The sequence below is a fragment of the Protopterus annectens genome, chromosome 7.part0, assembly GCF_019279795.1.
Source record: "Protopterus annectens isolate FY-2018-M chromosome 7.part0, PAN1.0, whole genome shotgun sequence".
In the NCBI taxonomy this organism is placed as follows: domain Eukaryota; kingdom Metazoa; phylum Chordata; order Ceratodontiformes; family Protopteridae; genus Protopterus; species Protopterus annectens.
The window spans coordinates 1,178,817,287-1,178,843,489 of NC_056739.1; the positions used below are offsets into that span (position 1 = coordinate 1,178,817,287).

Here is a 26,203-nt window from a genome sequence, read left to right on the forward strand (position 1 = left end):
GACCGCGACAGGCTTAGGGTCAAATTAGCCGACGACGTCCCTGTTAAGTTGGTTGTCGGACCAGTGGTAGTCAGTGAGACGCTTTCTTTGCCCCTGCAGTTCGCGGATGTTCAGCAGCAGGCATCTGCTGAGACCTTTTCCGAGTCCTCTATACCGCAGACTTCCACTTCGTCTTTTGACCTTCTGCCAGTTGCGCCTCTGATGGATCTGGAGCCGCTAAGCAGGCGCCAGCTTCTGAGGCCTCTTTTCTCTGCCTGGAGACCAGATCTAGACCGATGACCTTGGTTCAGACATCTGCGGTGGCTAGTTCTCCAGAGTCCCTCTGGCTTTCTAGCAGGCCATCCTGCCGAAAATCTACTCCTAAGCACGCGTCGGCCTCCCCTCAAATGCTTCAGGCTCGGATGGTTAAAATGGCTAGTGATCTCTTGACCCTTATCAAAGGCTCTCAGCCACCTCCTTCTAAAAGGATTAGGGAATTTTCCTGAGAAGCTTTCTCTGCCTCAGACTCTGAGGTTTCCAACAACTCTGCTGATGAAGTGGGAAACTCTCCACTTTTTTCTGGTTTTGAGGATTCTGATGCAGAAGACTCCATCCCTTCTGCCTCCCCTCCAGAAGATTTTTCTTTTAGAGATACTCTGAATACTCTAAGGGAGCATTTCAGTCTAAGAAACAGACTGCCCTCAGTCTAAGAAACAGATTAGGGAATTCTTGGATTTGCCACAGCATAAGCCTTTGGCTATCCCTCCGGTTTTGGAAGTTGTTAATGATGATTTCAGGGAGAATTCTTTGACTCCTAATTCTGTTCCTCCTGCTCCCAGAAAGCCTGACAGGTATTATAGAGTCCCTGATTCTCATCAGTTCCCTTTCAAGAATCCTACTACTGATCCAAAGATTATTTCTCAGGGCCCTAAGGGCATTAAAGCCATGCTTGCTAACAATCCTGTTCCTTCTGACAGGGAATCTAGGGCCTTGGATAGATGTGGTTAAAAGGTTTATACTTCTTCCACCCTGGCTATTAGGTCTGTTAATTGTCTTTTTCATTTGCTTAAGTATTAGCAGCATACTTTGGAGGCTATTAAGGCTAGAATTGCTGGTATTCCTTCCCTGATGGAGAGTAAGGACATGCATAATTTATTGAATTCTGCCACTCTTGTCACTAAACATTCTCTACATTGTGGTTTCGACACTTTGGAGGCTTCTTGCAGGGCAGCAGCCACTGGTTCTGTCATTAGAAGACATGCTTGGCTCAGGAAACAGCCCCTTTCTGAACCTGTCAAGTCTAAATTACTGGATGTGTCTTTGTACAAGGAAATCATTTTGGTAGGAAAGCAGAAGAGGTGTTGAAAAAGTTGGAGGATAAGGCCAAATCTATGCAAACTGTTAAGGACTTTCTGCAAGTTCAGCCTCCTCATTTTAGTAGACATTACCCTTCTAAGAATTGGACTTTTCCTGACCCTAGTAAACAGAGTCGCACTAGGTCTAGGGTTTACAGGTCTTCTAGGTGACAGACTTCCACCCCTCAAAAGGCTAAGCACTGGCAGGTTTCCTCTTCAAAATCGGGGAGTTCTAAACAAACTTCCTAAATTAAGCATTCCCAATGACTCCAGCCTTCCCCTGTCTGGCTCTGCAGGCCCAGGGTTTCCTTTGGGGGCAAGGTTAGCCATGTTTGCAAATGTCTGGTTCACCATCAAAGATGACAAATGGGTGCTCAAAATAGTATCCCAAGGCTACATATTCTCCTTTCACACCTTCCCGGTCCACCAGGGATACCCAGGTATCCCCCCAAATCAAAGGGCAGAAGCAGAAAAACAAGTTTCTTCTTTACTAAACCTGGGAGCAATAGAGCCAGTTTCTGCACTTCAGATAGGGCAGGGGTTTCTACTCAAGGCTTTTCCTGGTTCCCAAAAAAGGGGGCACCTGGCGCCCTATTGTGGATTTGTCCATTCTAAACACTTTTCTGGTTATTCCCAAATTCAAAATACTGACTCTTCAGCAGTTGTTGCCAATGCTGGCCAAGGATTCCTGGCTGGCGACTTTGGATCTCAAAGAAGCTTATCTGCACATCCCAATAAGGGAAAGCTGCAGGCAGTTCCTTCACTTCAAGGTGGGGAACAGGCACTTCCAATTCTCTGCACTGCCCTTTGGCTTATCTACTGCTCCCAGAGTTTTTACCAAATGCCTGGCTCCAGTCATTGCTTTTTGCAGGCAAAGAAACATTCAAATTTACCCTTACTTGGACGCCTGTCTTATTCAGGCAAACTCTCCAGAGCAACTTCTAAAGGATTTGGACTTTGTAAAGAACCTTCTCACCTCTGAGCTACACCATCAACGAAAAGAAGTCGAAATTGGTACCCAGTGGGGAGGTTGTATTCCTGGGAGCAAGCCTGAACACAGCCGGTCAGATGGTATTCCTCCCTCAAGAGAAACAAATGGATCTTTCAAATTACTTCAAATATTTGGCAAGCATGACCCAGCGCTCTGCATGGCAATACCTGCAAGCCCTGGGATTCATGGCTTCATGTATTCTGATGATTCCATATGCCAGACTGCATATGAGGAAAATACAATGGTACCTCAAAAACCTTTGGTGTCAACACACTCAGGATTTAGACTTGATACTTCCTCTGATTCCCTGCCTACAGACGGAGTTCCTTTGGTGGGCGACAGCCTGTGCAGAGAACAAAGGCCTGCCTTCCTGTCCACGTCCTGCCGGCCAGAATCTCACCACAGATACCTCTGACTACAGATGGGGAGCACATCTATATGGCAAATGCATTTTGAGGACTTGGAACTCTCAACAGGTTCATTTGCACATAAATCTGAAGGAATTCATGGCAGTCCAGCAGGCCTTAATGGCTTTCAAACATCTTTTCTCTCCTGGTACTCCTCTGGTTAGGACAGACAACACCACAATCATGTGGTACATCAACAAACAGGGGGGGACGCACTCTTACCCCCCTGTGCAGACAAAGCAAGATACTATGGCCCATAGCAGCTTCCATGGGCATTCATCTGATAGCTCAGTTTCTTCCAGGAAGGCTCAACACCTTGGCAGACCGGTTGAGCAGGTAGGTCCTGGATCCTCACGAGTGGCAGCTGAATAAGACCATCTTCTATCGCATCATTCAGCGTTGGGGCACTCCCCAGGTGGATCTCTTCTCATCTCCAACCAGCCACCTTCTTCCAACCTTTTGCATCAGGGATCATCACAGCAAAGCTTGGAAAGCGGATGCTCTGTCCTTCCCCTGGACACAGCTCTCGATCTGTGCATTCCCTCGCCTGCCTCTTGTTCCCAGAGTGCTATTAAAGATAAGGGGCAAAAAAACCAAGGTCCATCATCATAGCTCTATACTGGCCCAGACAACATTGGTATCCACTACTTTGCAGTCTCTCCCAGTCTCGACCTTGGCATCATCCCCTGATACCAGATCTCTTGGTTCGGGGGGGGGGATTCTACACCCTCATCTTCAGACTCTGCATTTGTCAGCTTGGCTCATAATTTAAACCTTTCCCAACAAGTGGTTGACATCCTTTGTGAGGCCAGGATGCCTAGCACTAGGAAATCTTACGCAGATAAGTGGAAACGATTCTCCATTTGGATGCAGACTAGAGGGGAAGACCCTTCTCAACCTACTCTTCCTCTTATTCTTGACTATCTGGCAGGCTTGCTTAATGGTGGACTTTTCTTTTCTTCTATCAAAGTCCATGCTTCAGCTATTTCTGCTCATTGTTCCTTTGAGCATCCCATTTTCTCTCATCCCTTGATGAAACAGTTCCTCAGGAGAGCTAGCAATTTAAAGCCTCCCAGAAGGGGACCTACTCCAGCTTGGGATCTCAATTTTGTACTTGAGAAATGTACTCTGCCTCCTTTTGAACCAGCTGCCTCAGCAGACCTGAAGTTTCTCCTGGAAAACTACCTTTCTTTTGGCTATTACTTCAGCTAGAAGAGTTTCTGAGCTGCAGGCCATAATGTGGATAGAGTCTTTTTTCATCTTCTATGTGGATCGGGTTTCTCTTCGAACGAATCCCGCCTTTATGCCTAAAGTGGTTTCTAGCCTGACTCTTAACCAGTCTATCCACCTGCCCACAATCTTTTGTAATCCTCAGAATAAAGGGAAAAGATTACTGCATTCCCCGGATGTGCATAGACAGCTTAGATTTTACCTGGACAGGACTAAATCTTTTCGAAAGTCAGATCAGTTGTTGGTCAGTTTTGCTCCTGGAGCTCAGGGCAAAGCTGTTTCAAAACAGACCATTTCTAAGTGGATTGCTCATTGTATTCACTTTTGTTACTTGCAGCATGGCAGGGTTCCTCCTCAGAGCATTAGGACCCATTCTACTAGGGCAGCCTCTACCTCAACAGCTTTTTTAAGAGGTGTACCTGCTAGGGACATACTGGAAGCAGCTACATGGACTGCTGTCCACACTTTCATTAAACATTACAATTTACCCTTGTTTTCTAAGTCCAGGGCTGGTTTTGCCACTGCAGTGTTGCAGAGCATCCTTACCAACCCTTAAACAGTGGGTGTTCCTCCTCCCTTTTGTTTTTTTTTTTTTTTTGTTTGTTTTCTGGGCTTTGGGAATCAACCCATTTTGCAAGGACTGCAACAGTGAATACACTCGAACATCTACATTTATGGTAAGTGTACACAACTGTACTTTCTTTCCAGAGCCCTTTTCACCCAGACATTGTTTTTCTTTCTTACAAAAAAGGACCTTTCAGAGATTTTCCAGGGCACTTTACACACCCTCATCCCCCTGATCAGAACGATCTACCATGAGTGTTTCTGAAGTTGATGTAGATAGAATGATGGGGAAATTCCTTAGGAAGCAGAACCAGTTGGGGAGGGGTTCTCTTGGGTCAAACCACTGTTGGACCCAATGTTATAGGCCTTTTTCCTCATCACATTGTTACTCCTACCCCTATCAGCCCCAGGGATTCAGAGCCTGTAGAGTGGAGCTTTACCCAAGCTCTGTCCTGGTCAGATGTGAAGACCTGGGCTCCTCCTACTCCAGTGATTTCTCTGACCCAACTAGTTTCGAGCAGCTCAGATCTAGAATATTCTTAGGGCAGATGCATCAGTGCCAGATCTTGGGGGACGGATTAACTATGAAGTTTTTGGAGTTATCCCTTCCTCTGTAAAACTTGGCAACAGATAGCTCAGTGGCAGTATCAGCTCTGGAGTGGAGGCTTTAGCTCCATCCAGAGTGCTCTTTGGTCCTCCCTCGGCTTTGGTGTTTGAAGCCATCAAGAGAGCATTCTCCCTCTCTGGTGAGTGTTCTTTCCTTCCACTCTCGGATCCATCCATTCTTCATAGAGTGCCCTTGGGTCCTGATCCTGCTCATCCTATCCTGTCAGGACAGCTAGCACCATCTAGCATTCAGTCTGTCTTCGGTCATCCCATCTAGCATTCAGTCTGTCTTCAGGACTTCCATTACTTTTCTGAGTCTTCTTTGGAACAACCCACTGTAGAAACTCCTGAGAAGCATACATGCAAGAGGCATGTTGACTCCCCCAGAAGTTATTAACCAAAGACACTGACTTTGATGAAGCGGAGGGTTCCCGCAGATCCCCCTTGAGTCTGTCTCATTTGGAGAGATTCTGAAGCTATTGAGACAGGAGGGGGTGTGATCCTCCAAAGCCCCCTCCTAGGAGACGTCACTCTTTCTTGAGGCTTTCAGGACCAACCCAGCTACTTCCTGGGTGGTCCATTCTGTGGACAAGATGGTTGACCTAATCTCAACACAGACACAGAAGGAATCAGATATGACTGAACCTATCCCATGCAAGCCGGATAAGTACTTGGTATTGGTCAAACATTGCCCTCTTTGCAGCAAGGGTCCTGACTTTGCTTCCATGGTGGTTGCAGAAGGCATGAAAAAGGAGCTTACTAAAGACATTTTTACTGTATTTCCTCCCTAACAAAGAGTCCAGGGCACTGGAAAGGTTTGGGATTTTTGAAGTGGGTCTGTGTTTCAGCAACCTTCCTGGTGAGGGTGCTGAACTATTTGGTGCATGTGACATGTTTGTCGAGGGATTTGACAAAGGCACTTTCCAAATCTTTCTCTGGGTCCATTTCTGCAGATGACCAAAAAGACTGTGGACTTCAGTTGGCCACCTTCTAGTCCATTTTGAACGTCTCAATGCACCCATGAGAGAGGGCACTTTGAGAGCTACATGCAACAACATTACCATTGGGAGACTTGCTTGTATACATTTGTGTGACTTTGCTGAGCATTTCAAGATGTCCTTTGTCAGTGCCCCTTATGATGACTTGAAACTCTTTGGGTCTAAAGTTAGAGTTCTCTCCAGACGTGAGCAAAATGGGAAACCCTTTCTAGAATAGGAATATGGTTACTGACCCCCTCCCCCCAAGGTCTTTCTGTAGGAACCAGAAAGGAGGGTAGAAGCTGGGGTTTTGTACACCTCCTGGAGATAGACCCCCCCCCCCAGAGGCAGAGGGGGGAATTCTAATGCTGGATGTCACCCCTGCAGAGGAGATGTTCCACAAAATCAGGGTTTCCAGGGTACTTTCATCAAGAAACCTTACAAGTACTCCTAAACAGTTGCCCGACTGCTGCACTCTTGAGGCGGTCAAGAGGGGGGAGCTTATCTCTGTATCCCCAGACTAGGGTGTCTGTCATGTAAGACTGCTTGGTGCCGACGATTATAATGAGAGGCTACTCAATCCCCTTTCTTTCTTACCCTCCCATCAAGAAAGATTCCCATCATTCCACTCTCCCAAATAAAAGCAGCAGCTCTACACATAGAAAATCTGATAAACAATTGAGTTATCCAAGAGTTCCCACCAGACAAACACAGATCCAAAAATGGCAAAAAAAAATGAGGCTCTCAGCATATTCTTGCATTTCAGCCATCTAAATCAGTATGTCAACAAGATGAAGTTCTGGATGGTCTGAATACAATCCATTCTCCCCCTACTGAGAAAGCACTTTTGGATGTGCTTGATAGACCTTCAGGATGCGTGCTACCACATATAGATGGACAGGAGCTCCAGAAGGTTTATTCACTTTGGCTGCGAGTCAGTCATTTGCAGCTCAGAGCCCTGCCCTTTGGTCTCACCAGAGCCCTCCATGTGTTTGCCAAGTGTATAGCAGTGGTTGGAGGTCACCTCAGACTACAGGGGTTCGAAATACTCCCATTCCTGAATAACTGGCTCATCACTGCCCCCACCAGGAATCTTCTTATTTGCAACAGGGACTCCTTCCTCCATGTTTACAACAAACTAAGCATAATGGTGGACTTGGTCAAGTCCAGTCTCCTCCCCCCTCAGACAATGGAGTTTATAGGAACACACCTGGATGCAAAGTACCAAATAGCAAAACTACCAGAGAATAGGATTGCCACCCTCCACAAACGAGCTTTAGAAGTTCTTTCCTGTTAGAAACCACCAGTAAGACTGATTCTTCGCCTCCTTGGATATTTGGCTGCCTAATGACCTTGGTCCCTCTCACCGGATATCCCATGAGAGTTCTTCTTTGGACTTTTTCAGTTAAATGGTTTGTCAGACATCAACCCATGAAGTTCCAAATTCTTCTTATGAACATTTGCAGAACACACATACAAGTGAGACTTGAGACCCTGAAGGTCTCCCAAGGTTATCACTTTGTTCTACCTCCTCCCCAAGCCAGAATTACTACTGATGCCTCTCAGCTAGGGTGGGGGGCACTGTATGGGATAGACAGTCCAAGGCACGTGGTCCCATTCCAAGGCAAGTCTTCATGTCAGCATTCTGAAGATAAGGACAGTCCTACTAGCATTGTAGGCTTTCCAGGACTCCCTCCCTCTGGGAGTGATATCCATTCTGATGGACAACATGTCAGTAGTCTGGTACATACAAGAAAGGGGGAACCCATTCATACCTGTTATGTTTAGAGACTGTGAGAATTTGGCAATGGGAGATATCTTCCCACTGATTTCTGACGGCAGTGCACATCCTGGGGAAATCCAGTGTTCTAGAGAAAAGGTTAAGCAGGTCTAGACTTATCTCTCTCTCACAAGTGGTCCCTTAATCCAGTGATGGTGGAGTAGATTTTCTGCCAGTGGATTTAACAGTGCTGTGATTTCTTTTCCTCCCTATACAACATGAAGTATAACAGGTACTTTGCCCTAATCCCCAGGAGGGGGAGTCACCAACAGATGCTCTGACCCATAATTGTCCCCATCCCGGCTCCTGTTTGCCTTTCCTCCTACTATTATTCCAAAATTCCTGCAGAAAGCTTCTGTGAGGAAGATCAGTCACCCCCATTCCCCCATTCTAACCCCTACAGGTGTGGTGTCCCTTTCTCTGGCCTCATCTGCTAGACCCGCCTTGGGTGTTAGATTCCAGTAACCTCACAGCTCATACTGATGTACACAAGCGCAAAACAGACACCAGTAACCTCACAAACACAATTGAAAAGGAAAAGAATGTTTTATGCCACCATGTAACAGTCATTTTTCTGTGTTTGAAAGAGTTTGTGAAAACAAGTTTAGGTTACTGCTTAACAACTATGACCCCTTAACTGATAATTTATCAGCTGGGGAAAGGGAAGTACCAAAAACAACTTAGAGGTAATAACAAATTAGGGTTATAAAACCTGACATGAGGGTCTGGAATTGTAATTGTGAAATATTGGATTTATTCTAGTAAAATCCTGGAAATTTTGGATGATGTATCCACTTACACATGCGTTTCTATGAATGAGGTGAACATGGCATATGCAAAAATAGATTTTAATTTGTGTGATTTGTTTTGCCAAGGAACCATTTCAGGTAAGATTTTAGAATTTACAAAAGTGGATAAGCCAGTGATCTCAGCAATCTTCGGTATACTGAAAGTCCATAAAAATATTCACTGCCCCCCTCCCTCAGACCTATAGTGGCAGCTAGTAGGTCCAAGATAGAACCATTGGCAGTATATATTGACTTTCATTATAAGAAATAAGTGAAAAAAGTCATATTATACAAGATTCTTGGCATTTGTTAGAACTTTTAAATGATGCTCCTTTCAGAGAAGATGTTTTATGTGCAACTATTGATTGATGCAGTTAATCTATTTTAAGTGATACGTCATGGTATAGGGATACAACATTTTCAAAATGTCTTATTGAGAGACAGCATAGAGTTACAGAGATGTGTTAATCATCCAAGAATATTTAGAGCTAGTGTTAGAAAACAGTTATATCTATTTTGACAGTGAATATTTTCACCAATTAACTGGGGTGATGATGGGAGTTAGATGTATCCCTACATAAGCAAACTTAGTGTTACCAGATTGGGAATATGAAAAAGTATTCAACTCTCTAGATTTTAATAAAGTGTTTTGATATTTCAGATTCCAGGAAGATACATTTTCTGGACAGATGACTATATCCTTTGTCAAATTTGTGGATTTTTTTTTAAATAGTTCCTTTTTAAAATTTGCATATACGTTTGATATGGATAAAATTAACTATGTGGATATTACTATTTTAAATGACATTCAAAAGAGAGGATATGTTTCTAATATTTATCGCTTGGAAACATAATCATACTCTTAATTGCATTACAACAGCTGCCATCCTCACTTCCAGAAGAGAAATATAATAAAAGGTCAAATGGTCCACCTTTCAAGGTTAGTTTCAATAGATGAAATATTTCTGATTGAGTTAGAAAAGCTAGTGAAAATGTTTCAAGAAAGAGATTACCCAATGTCCTTAATATTGAAAATTAAGGGAGAAATAACAAAGGGAAGGGCAGAAATATTTGCCCATACTTTGGGTAATAATTTAAATATGGATGTTAATTCAAAAACAGGATTTACATACATTAACAAGAATAATGCAAATATAAATGACAAAAGGGGGGCAATGACTATTGAGTATAACATGGAATCTGTTAAGGTGAAGGACATCTTAAAATACATGGAAAATTACATTTCCCTTAGAATACAAAGAAAAGTTGGGTATATTTACTAAAGTGACACACAAAAAAGGAGAACGTATTAAGAGAATATTTGAGAACTACTACAAAAGCCAGACAATATTATATAATCTAAGATGTTAAAATGCGTTTGTTTTAAGTATTCTAGATACATTAATGATGGACCATATGCAGTTGTAGAAGGGTTTGTGAAAACTTTAACTGGTCCAGGTAGATGCAGCTGTTAATAAAAAAATGTTGTTTACCTGGCAAATTGTATCTCGTCCATCTTTCTATGTAAGTAAAACAACATGGACATGGACAAAAAAGAATTTACAAACATGCATATTATTATTGACAAAGTGAATATTTCTGATAGAGGTGGGAACAGTGAATTAATACTGGAACAAAAAGTATTAATGTGGCAGTTACGTTTAAATGCTACAAACAAGCCTGGTTTGAAAGATATGACGTCACTGTTTAGTGTGTTGAACCAAAGAACAGACAAATTAGATTAAATGCTGAAATGAGTGCGTGCTTTGAGTTTGTTTGCATTTCTTATTAATTTTGTATTTCTTGTGCATTAGTAGGTTAATGAAGTTCTGTATTAAATATTATACATATTTTTTGTAAAGTTTTTAGCTGTATATGTTTTTAACTTGACAGTATTAGATTTTACTTAGTAACTGAACACTTGATTGAATGTTTTGAGGAATTTTAGTATTTAAATGATAGGCAAGGTGGTGGTTTCTATCTCTGATAAAGTCAAGGTTGTAGACGAAAGCTCTACAATCATAGTAAACTTTATTTTACATATTCATTTCATGTTAAAATCATTGGCACTATTGCGGTGCAACACTCCAGGAGTTTTTATTTGCTGGCATGTGTATACTGGATCCATTCATAGTTCATGTGTAAGTACTAGGCTAGCTGCCCTTCCATGCTATTTTAAGCCAAGCCAGTTTCCCTTTTTGTTCTGAAAATAACCATCCCATTTGGTTGTAGATTGGTCTTACCCATCCCATGGTTGATTATTATAAATAACCCCTAAGGAGAATAACTGGGATCATACCATAGATAATTTGAGGGACACATGCATGGGGTAAAGCATTTAGGAGCTGCTTCTATCCATTAGTAGTATGGGGGCAATACTGTGGCAAATTTTCTGTTTCCCATCCATAAATCTAAGTTGCACTTGAATATGGACAAGGATGAATTTTTTTTTTTTTATGCGGATGAGGAGTCTGTTCCACAGCAGCAGCGCTATGCTCTGCAGGATGTACCTGCCACACCAAACCGTGTGGAAGTGATTTGTTTCTATTAGATTCCAGTCCAGATCTTTTCTCTCTCTCTACCTCTCTCACCTGTCTGGATTGCCTCAGGTTGGCCACTTGGTTTCTCCATTTACAGTGATGGCTAGACAGTCCAGGCTCTCCTCCCAGGTGATTCACATTCATTCTTCTGCTCAGAGACCACCTACGAGAAAAATTTACAGAAGCAAGTGGAAAAGATTTTCAGTTTGGGCATCTAGTAAGAATTTAAATCCATTTTTGTCTCCTCTTTCCACTATTTTAGATTTTTTGGCTTCCCTTTTTCCCAGTGGTGCCAGCTACTGTACTACTAAAGTTTGGCTAGTGGCTATTTCAAGTTTTAGTGTTGGAGAAAGTCAGTCTTCTATCACGTCCCTTACGTTATCTAAGACATTCCTAAGGGGTGCCTTCCATCTTAGGCCTCCCCTTAGGGACCCTGCTCCCCCTTGGGATATCACCATTCATTTACAAGCCTTGGCTAGACTTTTTTTTGTGCCTGCAGCCAACGTAGACCATGAACTTCTAGCTTGGAAAACTTTGTTGCTGGTGGCAGTTACTTCAATTTGGAGAGCATAAGAATTATGCACCCTCTCTTGCAAACCTCTCAATCTGTTTTTTCATAAGGATGGAGTGACACTGCAAAACTAATCCATATTTTATTATTAAGTGAGCTACAGTAACTTTTCTTAATCAATCTGTCAACCTTCCAGTCTTCTCTCCAAATTTTATGAACAGAGAAGTCTACATGCTGCACTTGTTGAATGTGCAATTCAGCTTTTATCTTCATCATACAAAGAAAATTAGAATATCTAATCAACTGTTTGGCTCCTTTTCCACAGCCAAACTGGGTTTAAGAGTTTTGAAAATGACACTTTCTAGAAGGTTATCAGATTGCATTTCATGTATATAAAGAAAAGGGACTGACCTTATCCAAACCTCCCAAGGCTTTCTTGACTAGATTTGTGGGTACTTTGGCAGCTTTCTTTTCAAGAGTCTGCCCTGATGATGGTTGTGCTGCAAACCACATGGTCTACTGTCCATACTTTCATTTCTCATGAGAAATTAGACTTGCACTGCAGAGACTGGGCTGCTTTTGGCTCAGACATCCTCCAGAATATCCTTCCATGAGACTTCTCAAGAGTTTCATTAGCTAGGGATTCTGTCCCAACCATTGAGTAATGGACGAAAGAAACATCATCAGATACAAAAGTTATGTACTTGCCGTAATGATAGACCTATGTTGTCTGCTTTCATCCTTCCTCAACTTCCCACCCTCCATCCACCTCCTTTATTGTTTCTTGGTTCCTGGTCTGGCAGTACTGATTTTTTACCTGGGTTTGTTCATATGCTCTTCAAGCTCCAGAGCAGATATTGAGTTTATGTATTATAAAGTTTGATCTGATGTTGTCAATCTTCATCCATTCTTGACTGATGGGTTATGGTTCCGATCCTCGGAACCAGTAAAGTCGTTGTATAGCTCGCTCCAGCCAAAAAACTCTCGAGCTAAAGGTCTACCCATAATGCCCCTGTGTACATTACCCCAGATCTCATTTGCTGCTCGTATAGAAAGAAGCATCCGCTGATTTGCTCTTACAGCTAAGTGTAATTTCTGATTTACAACTAATTTTTCTACATTTATATAAGCCTTAACTCTAAATATTGTTGTTTCTGATTTTCCAAACCTAGTCTACCTTTTTTTTTAGTGTAACTGCTTGCCCCTTTCCTTATGCCACTTGGTATTCTCACCTACCATAGCTGGTAGTTTTTGTTCCGTTTTTTCTTCTTTACGGACAGGTAATCTTTTCTACCGTTGTTGGTAGAATCTTTATCATATGTTTACCTTTTCTGTCCTATTGTTTCTTCTTAAATGGCAGATAAATCTAAGTCTACAACTACTGGATTTAAACAGTGTCAGTGCAGCAGGAAAACGCCAAACTCTGACGGTCACAAAAAAATTGTTTATTGCTTAGGTGCTCCGCACCTCAACCTTGACTGTTCCATCTTCCAGGGCTGGTAGAACATAAAAATAAACTCATTCTCAAAGGTCTTCCAAAGGCACCCTTTGAAGAAGCCTTGTCCAAGGCCAACCAGTCTCCTCAGGCCTCTGGGTCAAAATTCAGTCATTCGGTGCTGACATCTCCATCGACACCGATGCCAAAAAAGCATGAAAGCCATTCTGTTGGATGTTCTATGGAACCGAGACTCAATGTTCCAAAGGCATCACAAGGTACCGAGTCATCTGCACTGACCACTGTCTTGGTGCTGTCGGCTTCAGCACTGACTATGATCTCAACACCGACAACTACATCGGCACTGGCGTCTTTAGTTACTGTTCCGGTACCGGCATCTCTCACAGCACCACAGCCTGCAACTTTTTCCACGGTACCAAAAACTGAGACATTATTTACTCTCAGGACAAGATATTCCCCCATGATCGACCCCTTTCTGGGTCAACTTCCAAGCCTCTTTTTAGAGAGACCTGATTCCTCCTCTGGATTGTCCGTTAGTTCCATCAGGAGTCTATCTGAATTTGATATGAGGTTGGTAGACCAGCTTCTGATGGCTACGGGTCTTCCTCCTCTCCCAGTAGGTCTCTAGGATCGATCTTCTCCTGTCGGGTCCAGAAGGCTTGAGTCATCTCCTGTTTTTTTTATTTTTATTAAGAACCAACCTTGCCACTTCTGTGTGCACTGGCTGTGAGTCCTTCCTCAGCTCAGGATTTGGAGGTGGGTCTCTTGGTGCAGGGTGTGATCTGGGTTCTGAGTTTGTCTCTCTCGGTTCTGGGCTTTCCAAGCCATGGAGAGAGCCTTAACCACAGCTACTTCTCAGGTGGCTCCTCTGTTACTGGAGTCTCACCTCCATGACCCCTGCCTTTCCAGAGCTTCCACCAACCTCAGTACCCAGACAGCAAGCTCCAAGGCTGCACGACTTACCATCCAAAGACCACCCTTCTTCTGAGTCCTCCTCAGACGTTCCCACTGAGGAAACCCCTCGGAAGAGACTATGTAAGAGAAAACTCCTAGATTCCCCTGAAGACATGGATTTCGATGAGGGGGGGAGCGTTCACCCTGGTCATCTCCCAAAGATGTCTCCTTTGGAGACATCCTAGAAATCCTCAAACAGAGGGGTAACTGGAAGTCCAAAGACCCTTCCTGTGAGGAATCTGTGTACTTGCAGGCCTTTGGAGCTCGCCCACCTACGTTCTGGGTGACTCTTCCCACTGTCAGTCTTAAGTTGATCGCTTAGAGAGCTTGGAAGGCTTCTGATTCAATAGAACCAATCCCTTGGAGACCAGATAGGATACTCTTAGCTTCTGAGGATCATCAATATTGGAAGAAAGGATTAGCAGTAGATGCCATTGGGTAGCCGCTGCCACTAAGAAGGAACTGGCGGAGGAAAGTTCTACTGTTCATCCTCCTAACCGAGAGTCCAGGGTGATGGACAGATTTGGGAAGCTGGTTTATGCATCATCGACCTTTACTATTAGGTCCTTGAACTTTGTGGCACACTTTATTAAGTTCCAAAGGGATCTCGTCAAGGAGCTTTCAGATACCCTGGCAAGCGCTGTAACTGAGGAGGTTCAGGAAAAAGTGGCCTCCCACTAGCTACCCTGGAGTCTATATCTAATTCGTCCATGTGGCTCATTGCACATATAGCTAAAGGGGTGACCAGGTCAGCCGGATCAGGTGTTGCTATTCGACAACACACTTCGATGTGCCTGTGTGAGTTTGCAGAGCCATTCAAGTCTTCCTTCATCAGTGCTCCTTTTGACAGATCATCTTTGTTAGGCCCCAAGATTAAGGAAAAACTATCCAGCTCTGAGAAAGACGGAAAGACTCTGTCTGCTGTAGACATACATTTTTCTGCTCCTCAACAAGCCTATTCCAGGAATCACAGGAGGGGGAAGATGTGGTTCAAAAAGTCCCAGAAGCCTTTCCTAGACACACATGGTACAGATTCTTCTCGGGGCAGAGGGGGAGTTCAAATGGAAGATTCCATTCTAGAGGCAGAGGTGGCCCGCAGAACCATGGTTCCAGGAAGTCTCTCTCTGGCCAACTCTATTAACACTCCTGAACAAAGGCCTGATTGCTTACCAGTGGAAGCAGTTGGGGGAAGACTTTCTTTGCACCCTACAGCCTGGCATATTATAACAACAGATACCTGGGTGCTAAAAATAATTTTCAGAGGTTATTTTATCCCCTTTTCAATTTACCCAAGAACTCGATCAAGGCTCCCTGATGTTCCACCCAGTCAGAGGGACCAAGCAGCCTTAGAAGTGCAAAGGCTGCTAGAAAAGAGTCATCGAAGAAGTCCCACCAGACCAAAAAGGATCTGGATTTTACTCAAGATTCTTTTTAGTGCCAAAAAAGACAGGGGACTGGAGACTGATTTTGGATCTCAGCATTCTAAACAGTTTTGTTCAACAGTCCAAATTCCTTATGATCACACTTCAGTCAATACTTCATTTTTTAGAAGAAAATGATTGGATGTGCTCTATAGACCTTCAGGAAGCGTATTTCCACATAAAAATGGACAAATGCTCAAGAATGTTTGTCCACTTCTGGCTACCAGTCATAATCACTTCAAGGTGCTGCCCTTTGGTCTCACCACAGCCCCCAGAGTGTTCACCAAATGTATGGCAGCAGTAGCAGCTCACTTGAGACTGCATGGATTCCAGCTGTTTCCATCTCTAGATGATTGGCTCATCATCACTTCCACCAGACATCTCCTGCTACAGGCTATAGAGATCACCCTAAATTTATTCTGGAATCTAGACATAATGGCCAATCAAAGTGCCAACTGATTCCTTCTCTGGATATGGAATTAATCAGAGCTCGTCTAAACACGCACTCTTGCGTAGCCTCCCTACATGTTTACAGGTTGAACCAAATAAGGTTTCAAGTCAATTCACTCCTCACCTCAGACAAAAGTACAAGCTCGCCAGGTGCTCCAAACTTTAGTGTCCATGGCAGTGGTGATACCTCTGGTCTCTTTAGCGAGCTATCACACAAGATTACTGCAATGGTTGCTAGCGACTCAGTGGTCCATTCTACCGCACCAAATGAACCATCCAATGTTTGTCGCCAGTCGCTGCAAAAAGGACCTATCCTGGTAGATGGAATCAGAGGAACTTCTTAGTCGCCCCTTTGTCCCTACACAACTCAAAGCTATAGTGATCATGGATGCTTCCCAGATGGGGTGATGGGGGCATTATCTGAGACAGACCGTCCAAGGCACTTGGTCCATGATACAGGTCAATCTGCATATCAGTGTCCTGGAGTTGAGGGTGGTGCTTCTGGTGTTGCAAGCCTTTCATTCTGTCCTCCCTCAAGGACCAATTGCAGTTCAGTCAGACAACATGTCCATAGTCTGGTACATCAACAAGCAAGGGGGAAACCAGATCCCTACCCCCTGTGTCGAAAAACCCTAGGAGTGTGGCAGTAGGCTATAGCCTCCAACTGCCTTCTGATAGCAAAGCACATGCTGGGGAGTTCAAACATAATAGCAGACAAACTGAGCAGGTGCATTCTTTTGCCTCACAACTGGTCTGTCAATCCCATGATAGCAAAGAAATTTTTTCATCACTGGGGCCAGCCTTGCTGTGATCTTTTTACCTCACCCCAAAACAACAAGTGTAGAAGCTAGTAAAATTGAGCCAAGCAGTGTCAAGTCCACAAATTAAACTCAAAAATAAACACTGCAACGGCAGGGGATCCACACCACGAAAATCTTTATTTAAACAATTGTACACGATTGAGCGCTTTCTTCCCTGCTAGCAGGGAAGAAAGTGCTCAATCGTGTACAATTGTTTAAATAAAGATTTTCGTGGTGTGGATCCCTGCCGTTGCAGTGTTTATTTTTGAGTTTAAAGTATGGAAGCTACTTTGCCCTAATCCCCCATCAGGTGGAATCCCCGAGAGATGATGTTCTCCTTGATTGACCCCCAGGTCTTCTCTGTGCTTTTTCCCCTTTCCCTACAATCCCACTCTTTCTTAAGAAAGCAGTCAGGTTGAGAAGCCAAGTAATTCTCATTGCACCCTACTGGCCTCGACAAATATGGTTTCCCTTCCTATGGTCTTATCTAGTTCACTGTCCATGGATTCTGGACCCTGTTCCAGACCTTCTCTGTCACCCCTCAGGGACTGGTACATCCCAATCTTCAAAACCTCAAGCTGACTGCTTGGTTCCTCCAATTCCATTAGTCTCCAGGCATGTTGATATATCATCCATGGTAAGAAGAATATTGCTGGCATTGCATGAACCATCCACGAGGAAACTCTACCCTCAGTAAGTGGAAGAGGTTTTCAATATGGGCTTGTGATAATGGTCTCGACCCTTTCTCAGCACCAGTAGAGAAAGTGTTAGAATTTCTGGCAAGCCTTTTTACAAAAGGAGCTTCCGCATGTACTATTAAACTCATTCTAGCTGCCATCTCTAACTGTTATACTACCTTCGGAGACTTACCCTTAATCTCGGATAGACTATGTAATGTCTTCCTTAAAGAAACCATTCAATTAATGCCTCCCTTTAAAGACCCTCTACCCCCATGTGGTCTAACTATTGATGTGAAGTTCTATCTTGTCATTCATTCTTACAGATGGGGTTGGAGCTGATGCTCGGCTCCGAGTCGGCCAACTACAAAGCTCAAGGTCTTTAGACAGCTCGAGGCCAGGTCCCCATCCCATGATGCACCGTGTGTTACCTCAGATCTAGTTTGCCGCTGCAACAGGTCATTGGTTTCTTCACAGCTTGGACCAGTATAGTTTCTTCTTTGAGAAAAATGTCTTTCCTTTCTAATTATATCTTTAGAACTATCAAAACTAGTGTTTAGCTTAACTTTCTATAGTATTTTATAGCCTTCGTTTACTAAGGCTTTAGAAATTCCCTTCCCTTTTTTCTGGTGTGCCTTTTTACAGTTTAAAAGTATTATTAACAGTATTTAGTAGATTAGAGTGTGTGTAGTAGGGATTTAGTAGTTTATAGCTTATAAGAGTGTGTTGTTACAGTTTAATAGTTAGATTCTATTTAGTGTTATAGAGGCAGTTTGTTTTAAGAGGTGCTTATAGCTTGAAATACTAGTGTGTTGTTTAGATTTGTTAAACAGTTGTGTGTGACTTTAATATCTTTATTAATAGTTTTTTCTTGTGTGCATTTAAAATTTGCTTCTTATGGCTGATCAGGAGAAAGAAAAAACTACCCAAGAATGGGTTTAAAAAATGTCCAAAGTGTGGACAGAAAATGTCTGTAATGATAGTCACGTCAGTTGTGTTTACTGTTTGGGTGTCCTGCACTTACAAGAGAGTTGTTCCATCTGCCATTCTTTTAGTAGCAGGGTCCTGCATGAAAGAAAAAGGAAGCTAATAGACAGAGGGCTTTTAAAATCATCTTTTCAGGAAGCTTTGGGCAACCATGATAAAGCTGGTAAATCCCCAAAATCTTTTAAGTCCTCTAAGTCGTCTTCTTCGGAGCATAGAGTTTCGGATCCGACAACATATAAAAAGACATTGATGTTGATTCCACAGCCTTCGGAGCCAAGTGTCATAACTTTTTGGAGCCGGTCCCCAGTCCTGGAACTGGTCTCCGAAGTACTAAAGTCACCGATCTTACAAACGGTGGCACCCTCGATCCACACATCTCAGTCCTCGATAAGCCTGTCTGAGTTGGATGTGGATCGTGTGGTGCAGAAGTTGTTACAGGCACTGGCATTTGCAAAATTTTTATCATCTCTGACCCAAGTGGTTTCGGAATCGAAAACTGTTCCTCTATCATCTTCTTTTCCTCCTCTGAGCCATACCGGTCCTTCGGAGTTGTGGGAGTTGGAGCTGATGATTGTGGAGCCTTCGGAACCGATGCCTGCTCCATTGTCATTGGTTCCGATTACTCGGACTTCCTCTGAGCCCATCGTGGAGTCTAGGAGCTGTCACTCGCCGGTCGGGTCCAGAGAGGAGAGTCACATCGATCTTTCAGTTCTGACTTTTGACATTTGGGGCCTCGATTTGGATGAGTTCGCCTTTTACCTCTGGATCGGAGCCCACTGTTCCGATGCTGAGGGAATCATGTGTTTCTTCGGATCCAGAGGTCCCTTTCCACTGGAGCAGAGGTGCTTTTGAAGCCATGAGGAGAGTAATGCCCACTGGAGCAGAGGTGTTTTTGAAGCCATGAGAAGAGTAATGTCCCCTAGGATATCCACAACTTCAGGACCAACTACCTCTTCCCTAAAAGCACCTGTGTCTACTTCTGCCTCACAGATCCCTTTGAAGCGTAGAGACCCTGAGCCTCAGGAAGCACCACTGGGTGGTCCCTGCTCTTCTTAGACCTCACCAGAAGCTGATGAGGTTCCCAGGAAGAGAATTTGCAAGAGGGAGAATCTAGACTCCCCCCAGGAGTCTATTACATCTGACACCGACTTGGATGAATCAGAAGGGTCCCCATGATCCCCCTCTGAAGATATCTCATTTACAGATATATTGGAAAGCCTAAAATAGAGGGGTGGCTGGAAGACCACCAACCCTACTGAGGATGAGGCGGTCCTCCTGAAAGCTTTTGGGTCTCCACTCTCCACCTCTTGGGTGTCTCCGCCCTTCGATGAGCTTATGGAGTTGGTCTCACGTAGGGCATGGGAGTCTCCGGACACCATGGAGCCTGTCCCTAGGAGGCCCAATAAATTTATTTCTGCCCCTCACGATAAGACGTTTCTCACAAAGGGAGTGCCTGTTGATGCCATGGTGGTATTGGCAGCCACCAAAAAGGAGACTTCGGAAACTTCTTTCTCTGTCCATCCTCCTAATAGAGACTCTAGGATCATGGATAGATAAGGGAAGTGCATGTTTAGTTAAGAGACTTTTGCAATGCATTCACTGAACTACCTCACACATTTCACAAGACTGCAAAGAGACCTCCTAAAAGAGCTTGGAGATACACTACAGGGTACGGTGACTGAGGGAGCTTACAGACAAGGTTGCGTCCCAGCTTGCTACCCTTAATTCCATAGTGAACTCTTCCATGCATCAGATTTCATATGCAGCTGATGGGACGAGTAGGGCAGCAGGTACAGGAATTGCTCTTAGGAGACACTCCTGGATGTGCTTATGTTCCTTTGTGGAGCCCTTTAAATCATCCTTTGTCAACACCCCTTTTGATGGCTCATCTCTTTTCGGGCCCAAAGTTAAGGAAACTCTGACTAGGTGTGAGCAGGAAGGAAAGACTCTGCCATCAGAGTCTGTTTTTCCACCCCTACTAGACCCTTACCCCAAGGGTCAAAAGGGAGGAAAGATGTGGTTCCGAAAAGTCCAAGGAGCCTTTCTGGACACACGTGATGAACCTCTCTCCAGGGGCAGAGGAGGGGGCAATAATGGAAGACGTCGCCCTCACGGCAGAGGGGGGGGTCCACAAAATCAGGGCGACAGAGACCAGTTCTTTGGGAAACACTACCAGTGCTCCTGAAAGGAGGCCCAACTGTCCTACTCTGGAGGCAGTCGGAGGTCACTTATCTTTGTATCCAGATGCCTGGCTAAAAATAGCAAATGACAACTGGGTACAAATCATAATTTCCAGAGGATATGTTATTCCCTTTGTCACTCCCCCCCCCCCCCCCCCCGTATAAAAATCCTGGACGTTCCACCCAGTTACGGGGAACAAGCATCAGTAGAGGTCCAAAGGTTGCTAGAAAAAAAAAGAGTCATCCAACCATTCCCAGCAGACCAAATAGGATCCGGAACTTACTCAAGATTCCTTTTAGTTCCAAAAAAGACAGGGGACTGGAGACCTATTTTGGACCTCAGCAGACTAAACAGATTTGTCAAGGAGTAGTAGTTCCATATGGTCATGCTTCAGTCGATACTTCACTTCTTAGGGAAAGACAATTGGATGTGCTCGATAGATCTCCAGGATGTGTACTACCACATAAAAAATGGCCAGACCATCCAGGGATCATCTGCATTTTTGACCAGGAGCCAATCACTACCAGTTTCGAGCCCTGCCCTTTGGTCTCACTACAGCACCCAGAGTGTTCACCAAATGTATGGCAGTTGTCACGGATCACCTGAGGCGTTTGGGATCCCAGTGTTTTCGTACTTAAATGATTGGCTCCTCACCGCCACCACCAGGCATCAGCTTATACAAGCCAGGGACACCACACTTATTCTTTGCAATCAACTGGGGATTACCATAAACTCCGAAAAATCTGCCTTATTGACATCACAGCATATTGTTTTTATCAAAACAGGACTGGACACCACCACCACCACTTTGAAACTTCCATCAGAAAGGATATTAGTACTTCGTCAGCAAATTCTCAATGTCATATCGAGAGACAAGGTGCCAGCCTCAGAAGTGCTAAAATTGTTGGGGACGATGGCAGCTGCAATAATAGCGATTCCATTGGGTCGTATGCACATGCGGATTCTACAATGGCTCCTGTTCACACAATGATCCTACCAAGAACTCCCAATGTCTCATCTCATCATTCTAACAAACTCTTGCAAAAAGGATCTTTGGTGGTGGTTGACCTCTCTCCAAGTAACGATAGGTCATCTTTTATCCTACCCTCCCCATCGGCCCCTGTGACCACGGATGCTTCTCTTATCAGGTGGCAGGGGCATTTTCAGGAAAGAACCCAAGGCACGTGGACCGAACAAGAGACACATCTACATATCAATGTCCTGGAGATGAGAGCAGTACTCTTGGCATTGGAGTTCTTTCAGGACTCTCTCCCTCTGGGGGCAATTGCGATTCAGACAGACATGGTGGTGTGGTATATAAACAAACAAGGAGGAAGCAGGTCCTATCCCCTTTGTCGAGAGGCCCTAAGAGTGTGGCATTGGGCTACCTCAACCCAGCGCTTTCTGATAGCAACGCACATCTCGGAGAAATCCAACGTGATAGCAGACATACTGAGCAGGGCAATCTTGTTGCCTCACGAGTGGTCCCTCAAAGAAGAAATAGCGGAAAGAATATTCCGCAGATCGGGCCATCCTTGCTGCGATCTCTTTGCATCCCCCATGAACACAAAACGCAGAAGCTATTTTCCCCTAATCCCCCCTCTGGGAGATGTCCCAAGGGATGCACTCGTACACGATTGGCCTCCGGGTCTCCTTTATGCCTTCCCACCATTACCCCTGATATCCAAAGTGTTACAGAAAGCCAAAGCCCTGGGAAGGACCATTATTCTTATAGCCCCTCACTGGCCTCGTCAGGTTTGGTTCCCCTTTCTTTGGCCTCATCTATTGGAAGAGCCTTGGATTCTAGACCCAGTTCCAGACCTTCTGATGCACTCATCGGGGGCTCTTAATCCCTCCCTTAAGTCCCTGAAATTAACAGCTTGGCTGCTCCAATTCCCAACATAGCTAGGTTCCATAATCTCTCAACTGAAACGCAACATATTTTAATATCTTCTCATAAATCATCTACCAGTAAGTTATACCTCAGCAAATGGAAGAGATTTTCCATATGGACTTCTCAAAGTAACATTGACCCTTTCCTAGCCTCTATTTCCTCCATACTAGAGTTTTTGACTATGCTTTTCAACATGGGAGCAGCTGCAGCCACCATTCGTGTGCAGCTCGCTGTGATCTCTAATTTTCATTTGGGTACTGAAGGCTTTAATGTAATGTCACACAAGCTATCCAAAGCTTTTCTCAAAGGGACCTTCCGCCTGAGACCACCTGTCAAATCCCCTTATACACCTTGAAATCTAAATTTTATACTTCCACGCATCATTCTTCCACCGTTTGAGCCAACTTCTTCATGCGACTTGAAATTTTTGTCTTGGAAGACGTCTTTTTAGAGGCCATCACATTTGCCCGTAGAGTTTCAGAGCTACAGACCTTGTCTATAAAACCTCTTTATCTGATTTTTCATTCTGCTAGAGTTTCACTATGAACAAATTCTTCATTCTTACCTAAAGTTTGTACTGAAGCTAACCTTAATCAAACCATAGAATTACCGTTTTTTCCCCCCAAACACACCAATAACTTGGACTACATGCTGCACAAACTTGATGTTCACAGACAACTTCGATTTTTCCTAGATAGAACCAAAGAATTTAGAAGTTCTGAACAACTTTTTGTCTCCTTTTCAGACTCCAGAAAAGGTAGATCTGTGGCAAAAACCTTTCTGTCGAAATGGTTATCTGATTGCATCACCTTCACTTATTCAGCTGGCAATATACCTCTGCAACACAAAATAAAGGCTCATTCAACCAGAGCTGATGTTCTTCGTCCCCCATTGCTGCAGTCCTTACTATTGGGTGTAGTCCGCTGTCCAGTCGGCCCGAATACCAGAGTATATGGCTGACGTCGGTCAGGGCGCATTAGACTGACGTCAGTACGTCAGGGTACTAATGCGCATGACCGACGTCATATCCTCAGTCTTTTTTGCCGCATGGTCCGATGCAGAAGCAGTTTTGCGAGTGCAGGTTGGCGTTCTGAAATATTTCCGAAACCGGAGTTTCAGACCGAAGCAGAGTTGGCTAAGTACCCCGTTGGGGAACATTTTTGTTTTTTCTTGCCTCAGTATTTAACCGGATGTCAGAAAAGTGAATAACTGTATTTCTTGTGGGAAACAGATACCTCATAGGGATTACCATACCTTGTGTATACCTTGTTTAGGGCCTGAGCACGACGTTGTTGGTTGCCGCTCTTGTGCTAGGTTTAACAAACGCACTATTAAGAGGAGGTTAGACTGTGCCAGGTTAGTGTTTGGGAAGCGTTGCAATTATAAAATGCCGCCGGATGCTCCGACGCCGCTTCGCCCAAGAAGCGCAAGGACAAAACAGCGCCTAGGGTTGATGAACCGCAGTCCCGGACGTCGGTTCTTTAGAAGGCTCTGTGGAGCCAGAGGTTTTGCCAGGAGTTTCCATGGAGTCTCAGGCAGAAACTTTACTGTTACAGGATGTGCCTTCTCAGGAGGTAGGCCAGGCTGAGGGGCTTCTCAGGTAACTGTTCTTCCTTCTCTTCCCAAGGTAGTTAGAGCCTCTCCTTCTGTTGCCAAAACTTCTTTGAGAGGTAGGCCAAGTTCAGCTTCAGTGGGGGCTTCTCCTAGCATTTCGGGTTCTGTACCTAAGAAACATATGCTTAAAATGGCAGAAGATTTGATTACTATGATTAGAGGTTCTATGCCCCTCCTGATAAGAGGCCTAGGGTGGAACCGAGTTTGATAGTTTTGAACAGTGTTCAGAGGCTTCTGAGTCTTCTGCGGAAGATTTGCAGGAGTATCCTCCTTATTCTGATTCTGATGTGGATGATTCCACTCCTACAGCTTCTCCTCCTGAGGATTTCTCATTTTCAGAGACTCTGCATTCCATGAGGGAGCACTTTAAATGGGAAGGCCAGGATTACTCTGATTCCAGGAAAAGGCTTAGGGAATTCTTGTTTTACCCCAGCATAGGCCCTTAGCTATACCTCCTGTGTTGAATGTGGTGGAGGATGTTTTTGCAGAGGCTTCCTGAACCCTGACTCTTTGCCTCCTGCTCCTGTTAAACCTGACAGGTATTATAGGGTGCTCAAGCTCATAAGTATTTGTTTAAGAGTCCTAGGGCGGATCCAGAAACTGTTTCTCAGGGGCCTAAAGGTGTTAAGGCCTCTGTGGTTAAAAATCCTGTTCCCACTGATAAAGAGGCAAGGGCTTTGGATAGGTGGGGAAAGAAAGTGTATACTTCTTCCACTCTAGCCATGAGAGCGTTGAATTGTCAGTTTCACATGCTAAAATATCAAAATTATCTCCTTTCACAATTGAAATCTAAGGTGGATGCTTTGGCGGAAGGTATTGAGTGTAAAGAGTTGCTGGATTTGGTTCATGTGTCTGAACAAGTGGGTAAGCATTCTTTGCAATGTGGTTTTGATGCTGTACAGGCCTCCTCGAGGGTGGCTGCCACTAGTTCTGTTCTTCGCAGGCATGCCTGGTTGAGGGATCAGAATTTAGCTGAGCATGTTAAGACAAGGATTTTGGATGCTCCTTTACAGTCTGATGTGTTGTTTGGTTCGCCTGTGGAAGCAGTTTTAAAGAAAATGGAGGACAAAGCTAAGTCTATGCAAACTGTTAAAGATTTTTGCAGGTGCAGCCACCAAGTTTAGTAGAAATTGGCCTGCTAAGGGGTGGACATATCCTGCTTATGATTCCCAGTCTAGGGGTAGGTCTAGACGTGGTAGGGGCAGGGCTCAAGGTTCTTTTAGGCCTAGAACAGGAGTTCACCTGCTCAGACTTCTGGTGAGGGCAGGGGTCAGTCCTTTCGTAAACAGACCCAATGACCTGCCTTTTCAGCTGCCAGTAGATTCTCGTCTGGCAGCTCCTTTGGGAGGAAGACTGTCTCTTTTCAAAGAAAATTGGGATTTAATTACTCAAGACAGATGGGTGTTGGATATCATTCACCACGGTTACAGGTTTTATTTCCACACAATGCCCCCTTTCAAAGGCATGCCAGACGTTCCTCCTCCACAAAGAAAAGAGGCTCACAAGCAAGTTTCTCAGTTACTCCAGATGGGGGCCATTCAGCCAGTCCCTGTATCAGAAAGGGGCCTAGGATTTTATTCTCGCCTGTTCCTAGTACCAAAGAAGGGGAACACGTGGAGACCAATTTTGGATTTATCTATCCTCAACACTTATCTGGACATTCCCAAGTTCAAGATGTTGACGTTACAACAGCTTTTACCTCTGCTGGGCAAAGATCACTGGATGGTAACTTTAGATCTCAAGGAAGCTTACCTTCATGTGCCTATAAGGCTAAGTTGCAGGAAGTATCTGCGGTTTCGAGCTGGAAATTCTCATTATCAGTTCTCTGCATTGCCCTTTGGCTTATCTACTGCCCAGAGTATTCACAAAGGTTCTGGCTCCAGTGATAGCTTACTTCAGGCTACAAGGAATTCAAATCTATCCTTACTTGGACGATTGCCTGATTCTGGCTCAAGAAAAGGAAGACCTTCTACAGCATCTGGAATATGTTATAGCAGTGCTAAGATGCCTAGGGTATTCTGTGAACGAAATAAAGTCCAGT

General features: G+C 44.2%; 1 protein-coding gene across 2 annotated transcripts in view; it reads left to right on the plus strand.

Moving 5' to 3' along the window:
• Window positions 1-26,203, plus strand: part of RNF123 (ring finger protein 123) — a 4,282,987-nt gene that overhangs the window by 1,915,517 nt on the left and 2,341,267 nt on the right. The window lies entirely within an intron of this gene.